Below are 12,406 nucleotides of genomic sequence, written 5' to 3'. Positions count from 1 at the left end.
TGGAGGGTAGGAAGGCTGTGCAGAGGGACCTGGACAGGCTGGATCGATGGGCTGAGGCCAATTGTATGAGGTTCACAACAACCCCATGCAACACTACAGGCTTGGGGAAGAGGGGCTGGAAAGTGCCCAGAGGAAAAGGACCTGGGAGTGCTGGTTGACAGCCAGCTGAACATGAGCCGGCAGTGTGCCCAGGTGGCCAAGAAGGCCAACAGCATCCTGGCTTGTATCAGAAATAGTGTGGCCAGCAGGAGTAGGGCGGTGATCGTGCCCCTGTACTGGGCACTGGTGAGGCCGCACCTCGAATCCTGTGTTCTGTTTTGGGCCCCTCACTACAAGAAGGACATTGAGGTGCTGGAGCGTGTCCAGAGAAGGGCAACGAAGTTGGTGAAGGGTCTGGAGCACAAGTCTGGTGAGGAGCGGCTGAAGGAACTCGAATTGTTTAGGCTGGAGAAGAGGAGGCTGAGGGGAGACCTCATCGCACTCTAAAACTGCCTGAAAGGAGGTTGTAGCGAGGTGGGGGTCATTCTCTTCTCCCAAGTAACAGCGATAGGACGAGAGGAAATGGCCTCAAGTTGCGCCAAGGGACGTTTAGATTGGACATTAGTGTCGTGGTTTAACCTGGCAGGCAGCCAAATACCACGCAGCCACTCACTCACTCCCCCCCACCCCAGCGAGACGGGGAGAGAATCGGAAGGGTAAGAGTGAGAAAAACTTGTGGGTTGACGTAAAGACAGTTTAATAGAACAGAAAAGGGAAAATAATAATGATAATGATAAAATATGCATAATGAATGATGCACAATGCAATTGCTCACCACCCGCGCTGACCGATAACCAAGTAGCGATCGGTACTTCCTGGATCACGCCTACCGTTCATATACTGAGCATGACGTCACATGGTATGGAATACCCCATTAGCCAGCTGGGCTGGCTGTCCTGATTATGTTCCCTCCCATCTTGTGTACGTAGCTCAGTCAGTAAGCATGGGAGCTGTCCTTGGACTAGGAGGGCACTTAGCAACAACCGAAAACATCAGTGTTATCAACATTCAGCTCATACTAAATCCAAAACATAGCACTAGGAAGAAATTTAACACTATCCCAGCCGAAACCAGGACAATTAGGAAAAATTTCTTTACTGAAAGAGTGGTCAGGCCTTGGAACAGGCTGCCCAGGGAAGTGGTAGAGTCACCATCCCTGGAAGTATTTAAAAGACGTGTAGATGAGGCACTTAGGGACATGGTTTAGTGGGCATAGTGGTGTTGGGTTGACGGTTGGACTCGATGATCTTAGAGGTCTTTTCCAACCTTAATGATTCTACGATTCTATGATTCTATGAAATGTCATGGCCCGGCAAGGGAAGGAGCAACTCATCCTGGAGCTCCATCACAGGTGCTCTCCATGCCACAAACTTCACAGATGGCTCAGTGTTGTGGAGGCAGCTGGAACCAGCTGTGGCTGGCACAGGACAGTCCCTTAGCTCTTCTCACAGAGGCCACCCTGCAGCACCCCTCTCCCCTCCACTACCAACACCTAGCCACATGTAGCCAATACAGCACCCATTGGGAATTCCTGCTTGGCCCTGGCTGGACCTGTGAGCGGGCAAGGCAGCAAACAGCCTAGGATGGAGAAAACCCCCAGATGGTCAAGTTGATCACATTGGTGTTTCCCAAAGTAGCACCAGCCTTGTCCTCTTCCAAACCTGCAGAGCCCTGGAGGTCCCCACTTGCAGCTGGGAAGTTGGGATTGAGCTGCCTGATGGGAAGGGAGAAACACCTGTGTCCCCAGGACACCCACTGCCTTGTGGGGGGAGCCCTGTGCTGTGCTTTGCCTGCTGCTCCACACCCACCCGTCTGCCTGGCTGAGGGGCACTTTGGGAGTGCTGGCAAGATCTCAGATCCATGAGGTGTCTTCCCTTCTTCGTTAGCAATGAGGGCCACGTTGCGCAGACTCTCTTTGGAGATGAGCTGCTGTAGTTTCAGGTGTAGGGAAGACAGCTGGTATGGCTGTGCCGCTCGGGGTGTCAGGTGAGATCAGGCTCTTAAGTTCTGCTCAACAACCAACAACAGCGGACCTCTTTTCATGGCTCATACTCAGCACTGGTCCGTTCTCTTCCCGCAACTTACCTACCTTCTCAATGGGAGCAGGATTTCCCATTCACCCAGGAATTTGTGGGGTGGGGGTGGGGGGTGGGCAAGGACAAGTGCTGTAGGCCAGGGGGTTTTACTGTCTCCCTGGGCACCAGGTACAGTTTGGAGCCGAGTCCCACAGCTGCAGCGTGGTTAATTGCAGGCAGCCCAAAAGAGGACTGCGCCCCGTAGTTGGCAGGATTCGAGCCTGCGCAGGGAAACCCCAGTGGATTTCTAGTCCATCGCCTTCACCACTCGGCCACAACTACCTGCTCCAGCCCTCTCTGCCCTGCTCATCACATGCCCTGTGCAATGACACCCGGCTCCCTGGGAGTTTCAGGGCCAGGCTTCACTCGGAGCCCTGCAGTTCAGACCTGCACTGAGCATGACAGGTACCAGGCTTCCAGAGGCCTTTAGGGGCATAACCACAGGGGCTATGGCTGCAGCTCCCAGCACCTTGTCCTCAGCCGGGCATCTGGGTTACCCTGCCACGGCCAGGTGGTTCCACTCCCCAGCTGGTCTTGACTGCTTCCAGGGAAGAAGGGAAGGCAGCTATGTGGAGACAACCAGGGATGGTGGCAGTTGTGGGGTGGCCTATTAGACCCCGCTTTGCTTCTCAAATTTATCTGCGGGGGACTCCAAACCTGCTATGAGCACTAGGGTGGGGACATTCCTGCAGGGAAGATGGTGATCTCCAGGCAGCACCTCCAGCCTCTTGGGGACGTAGGGTGGTGTCAACCCTTGAACAAAGACCACGACTGCCTGCAGGTTGTTGGTGTGTAGAGGGAATGGCTTGTAAGAGTGAGAGAGATCTATGGAAAGGGCGTAGCCTGGCTGAGGAGAAGCGTGGAGGGTGAAAGGGAGAATAAATGAGAGGTATGGAAGACTTAAAAGGAGACAGGAGAGCGCTTGTTTTGGTGGAATAGGTATGTCCTGAACTTTTTTCCAGCACTGGCAAGCATTGTCCAATTCCTGAGTATAAAGCAGAATATTGAACGATCCACAAAAGCAAATATTGCCATTATTAGGTGAAAGTAGCCCTTATTGCCTTTTGGCTCTGGAGCAGGAATATTTGGAAAATGGCATTGAGTGGTTGCTATGGAGGTGGTGCATCTGGCAGTGCCTGTCTGCATGCAGAGCAAGGGTGGGAGGTGTTTGCAGTCGAGAGGGTGAGCATGAGGAGCGGCTTGAGGAAGTGTGTGTGCGGGGGGCTCGAAGGAGGAGGCCGGTCAGTCTGTGAAGTGGAGCAGCAGGAGGCAGCCAGGCTCTGATCTGGAGGAGCAGGAGGCAGCACTGCCCACGGGTGCGTTGGTGGAATAGTGATGAGCGTAGCAGCCTTCCAAGCAGTTGACCCGGCTTCGATTCCTGGCCAATGCTGACAAATGTCTCATCAACCTGGCTCCAGGGTGGGTGTCTTACACGTTCTGCAGCCAGGCTCTTCTGTTCAAACAATGCCCAGGTTTCCCCTGGGCTTTCGGGCCAGTCCCCTTACCTCCCCGCAACCTTGAGACCAACTGAGACCAGTGCTTTCTGCCTGCTGGGAGGCCACCAGGCTTGACTGTTCACTGCGGTGCTGGTACAGGAGCCAGGAGAGAGGCATTTTTGTCCAGGAACTGCTGGTGCTGCTAGCTGCACCTGGCAGGAAAAGCATGTGCTGTGGCAGGGTCCAAAAGAAGATCAGCAGTGCCTAGGTGGTCGTCAAGGGACACACTGAGGCCAGGTATGCAATTTGGGGGTGCGATGGGAGGAGGCCTGTTCTTTATGTAATGGCTCAAAGGCCTGTCTATCTGAGCTGAAGTCACCCTGGAGACGCTGACCTACCCTGTGGAGGCTCCAGCATTGCATAGCCATCCGGAAGTTTACTGGAACTGGATGGAACGCTGTTGCTGGTAACTAAGACCTGAGCCCCCCTCATTTCTCTTGAAGCTTATGGCCTGATGGCCAAAGGAAACACAAGGAGCCTCTCATAACTAGACTCTCTACCTCAAGGGGGTGAAGCTTCTCGAGTCTCTGATTCCAGGGTTGCTTAAAGAAAAAAGCAACGTTCTTTGCTGTGCTGACAGTCAAAACTGATTCTGGGCTGGGGGGTTGTACGAAAAGTTTGTGTTAGCACAGTATTTACAGACTCCCACTCTGTCAATAGCAGTGCTACAAGTTGTTGGAGTTACCAAGAGGGGGATAGTGATTGGGCATGCTCTGTTCCTACTGCAATGCCCACCCTAACCCCATCATGCAGTCACACTGGCTACGTCCAGAGCTGAAAAACAGCGCTTTCCTCCTTTCCACTCCATACCCATCCCCTGGACTTTATTCCCACAACACCAATGAAAGAGAGAAGTGCCAGGACTGTTTTTCATATGAAGTTTCTGAAGAACATTTGAGAAGACTGAGAAGTAGATTCAAAAGGTCTGAATTAACATTCACATCTGAACAATTGGCTGAAACACCTTCTCCCCTGGAAACTGGTTCCCATCTCTGACAACCCTCACAGTAAAACAGGGTTAGTGTGTGTGACGTTTCTGGTATTTCCACCTCTGTCCATTGCTTCTTGACCTCCCACTGGGCACCACTGGCAAGAGGATGGCTCTCTCTCCTTTAATCCACCTGCCTATTCTCCAGCACTCTCAGCCTTCCCTTCCCCAGGCTAACCAACCCCAGCTCTCCCAGCCTGTCCTCATATGACAGATGAGCCAAGTCCTTAATCACCTCAGTGTCCCTTTGGCAGGGCTGACAGATCCCCTAGCAGTGCAGAACTGGGAATCAGCCGCACAATGACACTGGTGGAGTCCCTATAAGGCCACTTGGCATGCAGACATGGAGGTGTCCCGCAGAGGAAGTGCACTTTGCAGAAGGCTTTCCACTTGGTGCCGGGAACAGATTGCACCAAGAGAGAAAACAGAAGAAGAGCAGTCAGTCAGGGGAAGACGTGCACCTGCCCCAACGTTCATGGACCTGGAGCAGCACTGACTGCTGAGAGGTTTTGGTGGTGCAGCATTGAGGAGAGTCGTGCATCATCTGGAAGACCAAACAACGACACTGGACTTAGCCTTGTGCTTGCCTGCATGCTTGCATGGCAGATGCCTCGGCTTACTGCTGAGTAGCTTAGGTGCTTTTTTCCTCCAAAACAACTGGGAGTAGCAAGGTGCATCACCAAAAGGAAAGGAGGCATAAACCTGAGATTCAGGCTCAGAAAGGCAACTGAATGGTTCTGAAGGCATCCTCCACAACTCAGCTGAGCCCACGTGTTGTCATCTCAGCCCACTTCATAAGCCTGCTTCTGTCCTCTGCCAGGGGGTACTCAAGACAGGCAGTGAAAAGTCACTGCTTCCTGAGCATACATCCAAGACGCGCTGGGTACACTGCCAGAAGAAATGAGATAACCTCTTGAATGCTCTCAGCGACAGGTCTCAAGGCTGACCCTGAGATACATCATAGGGTTGTGATCACAAGGCTACAGACTCCATTTCCACGAGGCTTTTTGGTCTTTCTCTTCCCTGTTGGCTTATTTTTGGTGCTGTGGTATCAGTTCAGGGAGCTCCATCCACAACTGGTGGTAAGCTCAGGGGAGAAGGCAGTTGCTCTTCCTTGCAGAGCAGGTGGCTAACTGAGGGAGGAGGAGAACAAACCACCACGAGTCTCCAGCTGTGCTGCACAAAGTCTTTAATGAGAAGGAGGAAATGCAGTGGCACAGGACAGAGACCAAGAAACATGTCTGCAGGGTTCAGGGAGGCACAGAGAATGGCCCATTTCCCAAGAACAAGCCCCATGCAAAGCGCTTGCCTTTTCCCATTCTGTTCTACCTGCTGGCATTCCCAGCCCACCAAGAGCAGTCCCGAACTCCAGCACCCTCCCCCCGACAGCAGGACATTCAGCAAAGCAGAAGAGAATGAGCCCTTTCTCGAGGAGCTCAGAGCAAAGCAGAGCCAGAGGAGACACAGCAAGGCCTGCCATGCAGTGAGGAGCAGTGGGCACAGGTCCCTGCTGCCAGCTGGGATGAGGACACCCAGCCCGTCTGCAAGCCGTGGCCATGCTCCTGCTGCTGCAGGGTCCCCGTCTTCCTTCCTGCTCCAAAGGGGCTGATCCGCCGGCTTCAGCAGTTCAGACTGCAGTGGGGAGGAGGCAGACACAGCCCTGAGCCCCCCAGACCAAGGGAGCCCCCAGAAGAGATGGGAACCCCCCCAGCGCTGAGGGAGCTCCCAACAGCAGCTGACAGAGAGGATCCCACGGCTGTGCTCTGAGGGAAAGAGGTGAGGATGGGGCCCGGCAGGGTCACCACCACGGGCGAGGCCTCAATGGCCACTGTTGAGTCGGCACAGCGGGCGACACAGGGCTCACTGCAGCTGCTTGCGAGTGGGGTTGGGCCGGAGGCGCCGCAGGGGCGGGGGAGACAGGGTCTGAAGCAAGACATTTCTTCGTGAGGGAGGCAAACCTGAAACACAGAGCAGGCAGGGAGCACAAACCTCAATAACTGTCGGTCTTTCTTTTCCTAAGTTCTCTCCGTTGTCACCCTTTGTTTTGAAAACACACAGTGTGCCTACAGCTGCCACGGCACTCATTGTGCCCGGCCAGTTGCACGGTAAAGGAAGGCTGACCCACTCTTGGGGTAGGACCCAGCACAGTGGGTTTAAAGCACCTGTGGAAAGACTGATCATACCCCATCTCCAGAACAACCATTGCTGCGTTGAAGAAGGCACTGGATGTGCTTGGCCATTTGGTTAGAGCCCATCTGCCTAAGGCAGAAATTCTGGTGGTCAGACCTCCCTGCAGCTGAGCCCCATTGATCCCCTCTGCTTGAAAGAACGCCCCTCTTCCCAGCTCTCCCCAGCCACCTCCACCAAAAGGGAAAGGGGTCACAGCCCTTAAACAGTTCTATTGCGGGGCCAAGCGGAGGCAGCCCAAGTATCAACCTGAGTAGCCACCATGAGAGCAGTTCAGCCCACAGGGAGAGATGGAGCGGACTCAGGCTTACCTCGTTCCTGGAGGAAAGGGAGGCAAGAGAAGAAGATGCAGAGCCTGGAGCAGCGCAGGCTTTTATGCCGTGTCCCTGAGCCCCGTGGGGCCACAAACATTCCTTGCTCATGAAGCATCTAAACACCTCCTAGTTGCCGCTTGCTGAGGCCTTCCTGGTGATTAAGCCCTTGCCTCTTTCATCCAAAATATTGTACTCACTTTTCACAGCATCAAACATCGAAACAATTCATCTGTGTCCCGGCTTCATAAGGCCAATTAACTCGGAGGTCTCAGGCTAGCTGTGCAGAGATTTTAAGTGGGTTTGTATCACACGGATTGCCTTTGTCACTTTGCCCTCTTCATGGTGAGCTTGTCCACGAATCATGGTGAAATTCAGCTATGAGGGACACCTCAAGGCAGCTTTCAAGTGCTTTCAGTGCAGGCACTCAGGCTAACCCTGAGAGACATTTCTCCCTGCGAGTCCTTGTAGACACACAGGAGACAGTGGGTAAGCTCAGGCAGAAGGTGAAGACTGCACAATCCCATATGGGAGAAGAGACGCACCTCAGCAGGGATGTGGCAAAGCTCAACGGCAAGGAAAGACCATTGTGGGCTGGAGGAAAGCCCCTTGTGGGCAGGAGTGACGGCCACGAGGATCCTGCTTAACCTCATCAGGCTCTACCACGGCCCGATTTTGTGATCAAAGAGATGCTCAAGTCCTTCCCTGAAAGAGACCCACACCCAAATTGACCTGTTTTGCGTGGCAAGGTCACCCCAGAGGCCAGAGGCCTGGATGGCCTGCTTTTGAGAAGAGGCTCAGGACACAGAGTCACAAGCTCACGGCTCTTTTTCCTGGGTCAGGGATGGGGTGGCCCATTCCATGCATTTCAAATTACAAAGGGACATTGGATCAGTGTCCCAGAGCACCTGGGAGTCATCGTGATGTGGAAGAGTTGGGAAAAACCCTGAGCTCCAGGCGCACACGAGTCACCCTGCCATGGACTTCAGCGGACACAGTGCCCTGGTCTCAGGCGTGCCAGGGATACCAGAGCTCATAGCCCCAAAGTGCCACTTTCCTCAGGGGCATTTCCTCAGGTCTTAGCAGCATTCCTGAAACAACTGGTACTTCTGTGCGATCTTGTGCCGCTGCTGCCTTCCAAGGCATTGCCTTTCAGTGGCTGCTCAGGAGCCCATGAGACCCGGTGCACCCCAGAATAATTTGGGATGGATGGTACTTCTGGAGTTTCTCTGGGACAACCTCACGCTCCAAGCAGACCAAGCTTCCCAGTTACCTCAGAAGGCTCCCTTCAACTCCTGAACACTGCCACTGTTCGGAGAGGTCACTGTCTCTTGAGCAGCTCTCCCAGGAATACACCGCGCCCCTTTCACTTCTTTTCCCACAGACAGAGCTGGTATTTCCCTTGTGGCAACTTGTGATTGTGGCCTCCTGCCTTTTGCAGTGCCCCTCTCAGGAGAGTCTGGCTCCATCTGTCTGTGTCCCAGCACAGCTTTCCCTGCAATTCCCGGAGGGAGCCTTCACTCCTAATCCTGGTATTTACTTCACGTCCACCTCCAGACCCTACCCCATACCCCTGGCATTTTCTCACCAGTGCTGGCACCCTCACTACCATCTCCTGGTGGCCCACTTGTGCGCCTGGGAGGCTCAGCTGTGAGAGCCTCTGGCTGGTGGGGTGGGCACCAGGCCTCAAGCCCCTGCTCAGCTGAAAGCGTACCTGGTTGGTGCATACATGGTTAGAGTGGGTCATCTCGAAAGCTCCTTTCCAACACAAGCTCATCGATGAAAGCTGAGGGGAAGGATCGTTGCCCTTCCCTTGGCACTGCAGAGGCCGCATCTGGACTAGTGTGCCCATTTTGGTTTGATGCAAGCTGAAGTTCCCTGGCCAATACCTCACACACACACACACAAACACACACACCCCCAAAAAGAGGAGAGCACAGTCACACAGAAATGGCCTAGGAATAGCGTAATAAGAAAAACAATCACCTTCATATTCTTCATTTGGCTGGACGGGGTTTCCAGGACGAGTTGCTCCTTCCCCTTCCCAGGGATCGAGGTGAAGCTGGTCAGCCTGCAGGTTTGTGCCCTTCTGGAAGATAGGAGTGACACTGACTTTCTTCCAGGCCTCAGGAACCTCTCCCAATTGTTGTCACCTTTCCAAGACAATCCAGAGTTTCCTCTTCCAGAAGTCCTCCTGGTCTGAGTGCTTCACAAGCTGTCAATGGGAAGACAGCATGGGTATCTGCAGGTGAGCTCCCTGCTGCTTGAGGGCCTGACTGGCCAGAAGCCAGAACATGGCTTGGATGTTGACTGTGAGGTCACTTCTGGCTCTGCAGCTGATGGGCCTGGGTAGGCTCATGGCAGCACTAGGTGCTTGTGAGGTCACTTGTGCCTGAATACCTGGTAGGAAAGAAGGAGGCCCATGGCTTGGATGCTGCTTGCAAGGTCACTGGTACCTGAGTAGCTGATGGGCCAATGAGAGGAAAATTCCAGGCAAGTGAAGAACTGCAGTCTCCCAACAGCTACAGGAGGTTGTGTAAGGATGGAGCCAGACTCTCCTGAGAGGTGCACTGCAAAAGGGCAAGATCAACACTAACAAGTTGCACCAAGGGAAATGCCAGCTGTCTTTGTGGGAGAAGAAGTGACAGGGGGCACCACGGCGCAGCCCTGGAAGAGCTGCCCAAGAGACAGTGACCTCTCCGAACAGTGGCAGTGTTCAGAAGTCGATGGGGCAAGACCCAGAGCTTCCTGAGGTAACTAGGAAGTTTGGTCTGCTGGGAGCGGGAAGTCGTCCCAGAGAACCTCCAGAGGTCCCTACTAACCATCATTATTCTGGGGTGCACTGAGTCTCATGGGCCCTTGATCAGCCGCTGAAAGGCAACGTCCTGGAAGGCAGCAGCAGCATGAAATTCCACAGAAGCACCAGCTGTTTCAGGAATGGTGCTACAATGTGTGGAAATGCCCTTGAAGAAAGCAGCACTTTGGGAGCAATGAGGCTATGAGCTCTGTTATCCCTGGCACGCCTGACACCAGGGCATCGTGTCCACTGAAGTCCACAGCAGGGTGACTCATGTTTGCCTGGAGCTCAGGGTTTTTCCCAACTCTTCCACATCACGATGACTCCCAGGTGCTCTGGGAAAATGTTCCAATGTCCCTTTGTAGTTTGAAATGCATGGAATGGGCCACCCCATCCCTGACCCAGGAAAAAGGGCCGTGAGCTTTTGGCTCCATGCCCTGAGCCTCTCCTCAAAAGCAGGCCATCCAGGCCTCTGGCCTCTGGCATTCTCTTGCTGAGCTAAACAGGTCAATTTGGGTGTGGGTCTCTTTCAGGGAAGGACACGGGCCTTTCTTTGATCACCCTCCTACGCCTCAATTTGCCCTTTTCCAACAGGTTCCCCACTTCCCAAGCTGAGCCCAGAGCCCTGGTTGGAAGAAGTGTGAGGGCCTGTTCAAGTCATCAAGGGACATAGCTATGGAGGTCCCATGGAGAAGTCACTTGAAAGTAGACCTGCCTTACCCTCTGGTCTGCTCTTCATTGTTATGAATCTGCCTTTGTTGCCTGGGCTTATGGACAGAAAAAACAGGCTGTGGCAGAGCCTGATGAGGGTAAGCAAGGTCCTCGTGGCCCTCACTCCTGCCCACAAGGGCCTTCCCACCAGCCCGCAACCATCCGTCTTTGCCATTGAGCTTTTCCACATCCCTGGAGAGGTGCATCTCTTCTCCTGTATGGGATTGTGCAGTCTGGACGTTCTGCCTGAACTTACCTGCTGTCCCCGTGTGTCTACGATGACCCATTGGAGAAGTGTCTCTTAGGGTTAGCTTGAGTGCCTGCACTCAAAGCACTTGAGAGCTGACTTGAGGTTTCCCTCATGGCTGAGTTTCACCGTCACTGGTCACCACACTTGCCGTGAAAAGGACAGTGTGATAAAGGCAATCCGTATGACACAAACCCACTTAAAACCTTCCTTCACACTAGCCTGAGACCTCCGATTTATGGCCTTATGAATCTGGGACCCCGATGAATCGGTTCGATGATAGGAAGCATCATGCTGACCAGGCCCTGATCCTGATAGGGGACTTGAACCACACAGACATCTACTGGCAAAGCGGCAAATGCACTGCAAGCAGCCCAGGAAACTACTGGAGTGTGTTGAGGACAACTTCCTAGTACAGGTGATGGAGAGCCCGACCAGAGGAGAGGCCCTGCTGGACCTGTTGTTTACTAGTACGGAAGAACTTATCAGAGAGGTCAAGATTGGAGGTAGCCTGGGCTGCAGCGGTCATGCCCTGGTGGAATTCTCAATCTTGAGGGGTACAGGACAGGTATAAAGTAGAGGCAGGACCCTAAACCTCAGAAAGGCAAACTTTTGGCTGTTTAGGGCGCTGCGCTACTGCGTGGGATCCCTTGGGAAACTGCCCTCAGAGACGAAGGAGCAAATGAGAGCTGGGCGATATTGACAGACATTTTTCTTTAGGGCGCTAGAGCTCTCAAGCCCAACGTGCAAGAAGTCAGGCAGGGGAGGCAGGAGGCCGGCTTGGCTCAGTCAACACCTCTTAGCCAAACTAAAACACAAAACCAAAATGCATAGGCAGTGGAGGCAGGGATACACATCCTAGGGAGATTATAGGGATACGGCCTGGGAATGCAAGGGAGGGATCAGGAAAGCCAAGGCAAAGCTGGAGCTGAACTTGCCTAGGGACATGAAAAATAACAAGGGTTTCTTCAGGTACCTATGACAGTATAGGAACATGAAATAAACTGCATCTCCCCGGATGAGCAGAATGGGAGACCTGGCTACAACCAACATGGAGAAGACAGAGGTACTCAACAAGTTTTTGCCTCGGTCTTCACCGGCAAGTGCTCTAGCCACGCCACCCAACTTACAGAATCCAAAGGCAGGGACTGGGAGAATGAAGTACCGCCCATTATAGGAGAAGGTCAGGTTCGAGACCATCTAAGGAACCTGAATGTGCACACGTCCATGGGACTTGACGAGATGCATCCAGGGGTCCCGAAGGAACTGGCAGCTGAAGTGACTAAGCCGCTATCCATCAAATTTGAAAAGTCGTGGCAACTGGTGAAATTCCCAGTGACTGGAAAAGAGGAAACATAACCCCCATTTTTAAAAAGTGAAAAAAGGAAGACGTGGGGAACTGCAGGCTCACCTCTGTGCCCAGCAAGATCATGGAGCGGATCCTCCTGGAAACTATGCTAAGGCACATGAAAAACAGAGAGGTGATTGATGACAGCCAACAGGGCTTCCCTAAGGGAAATTGTGCCTGACAAACTTGGTGGTCTTCTATGATGGG

General features: G+C 53.4%; 1 non-coding gene across 1 annotated transcript; it reads right to left on the bottom strand.

Moving 5' to 3' along the window:
- Window positions 1-2,314: 2,314 nt before the first annotated feature.
- Window positions 2,315-2,396, bottom strand: TRNAS-AGA (transfer RNA serine (anticodon AGA)). Its single transcript has one exon. It is a non-coding gene; the product is annotated as a tRNA-Ser (tRNA).
- Window positions 2,397-12,406: the final 10,010 nt, after the last annotated feature.

The sequence above is a fragment of the Calonectris borealis genome, chromosome 11, assembly GCF_964195595.1.
Source record: "Calonectris borealis chromosome 11, bCalBor7.hap1.2, whole genome shotgun sequence".
Lineage (NCBI taxonomy): Eukaryota > Metazoa > Chordata > Aves > Procellariiformes > Procellariidae > Calonectris > Calonectris borealis.
The sequence above is the reverse complement of the archived record's forward strand: the minus strand, read 5'-3'. Positions and strand labels throughout refer to the sequence as shown.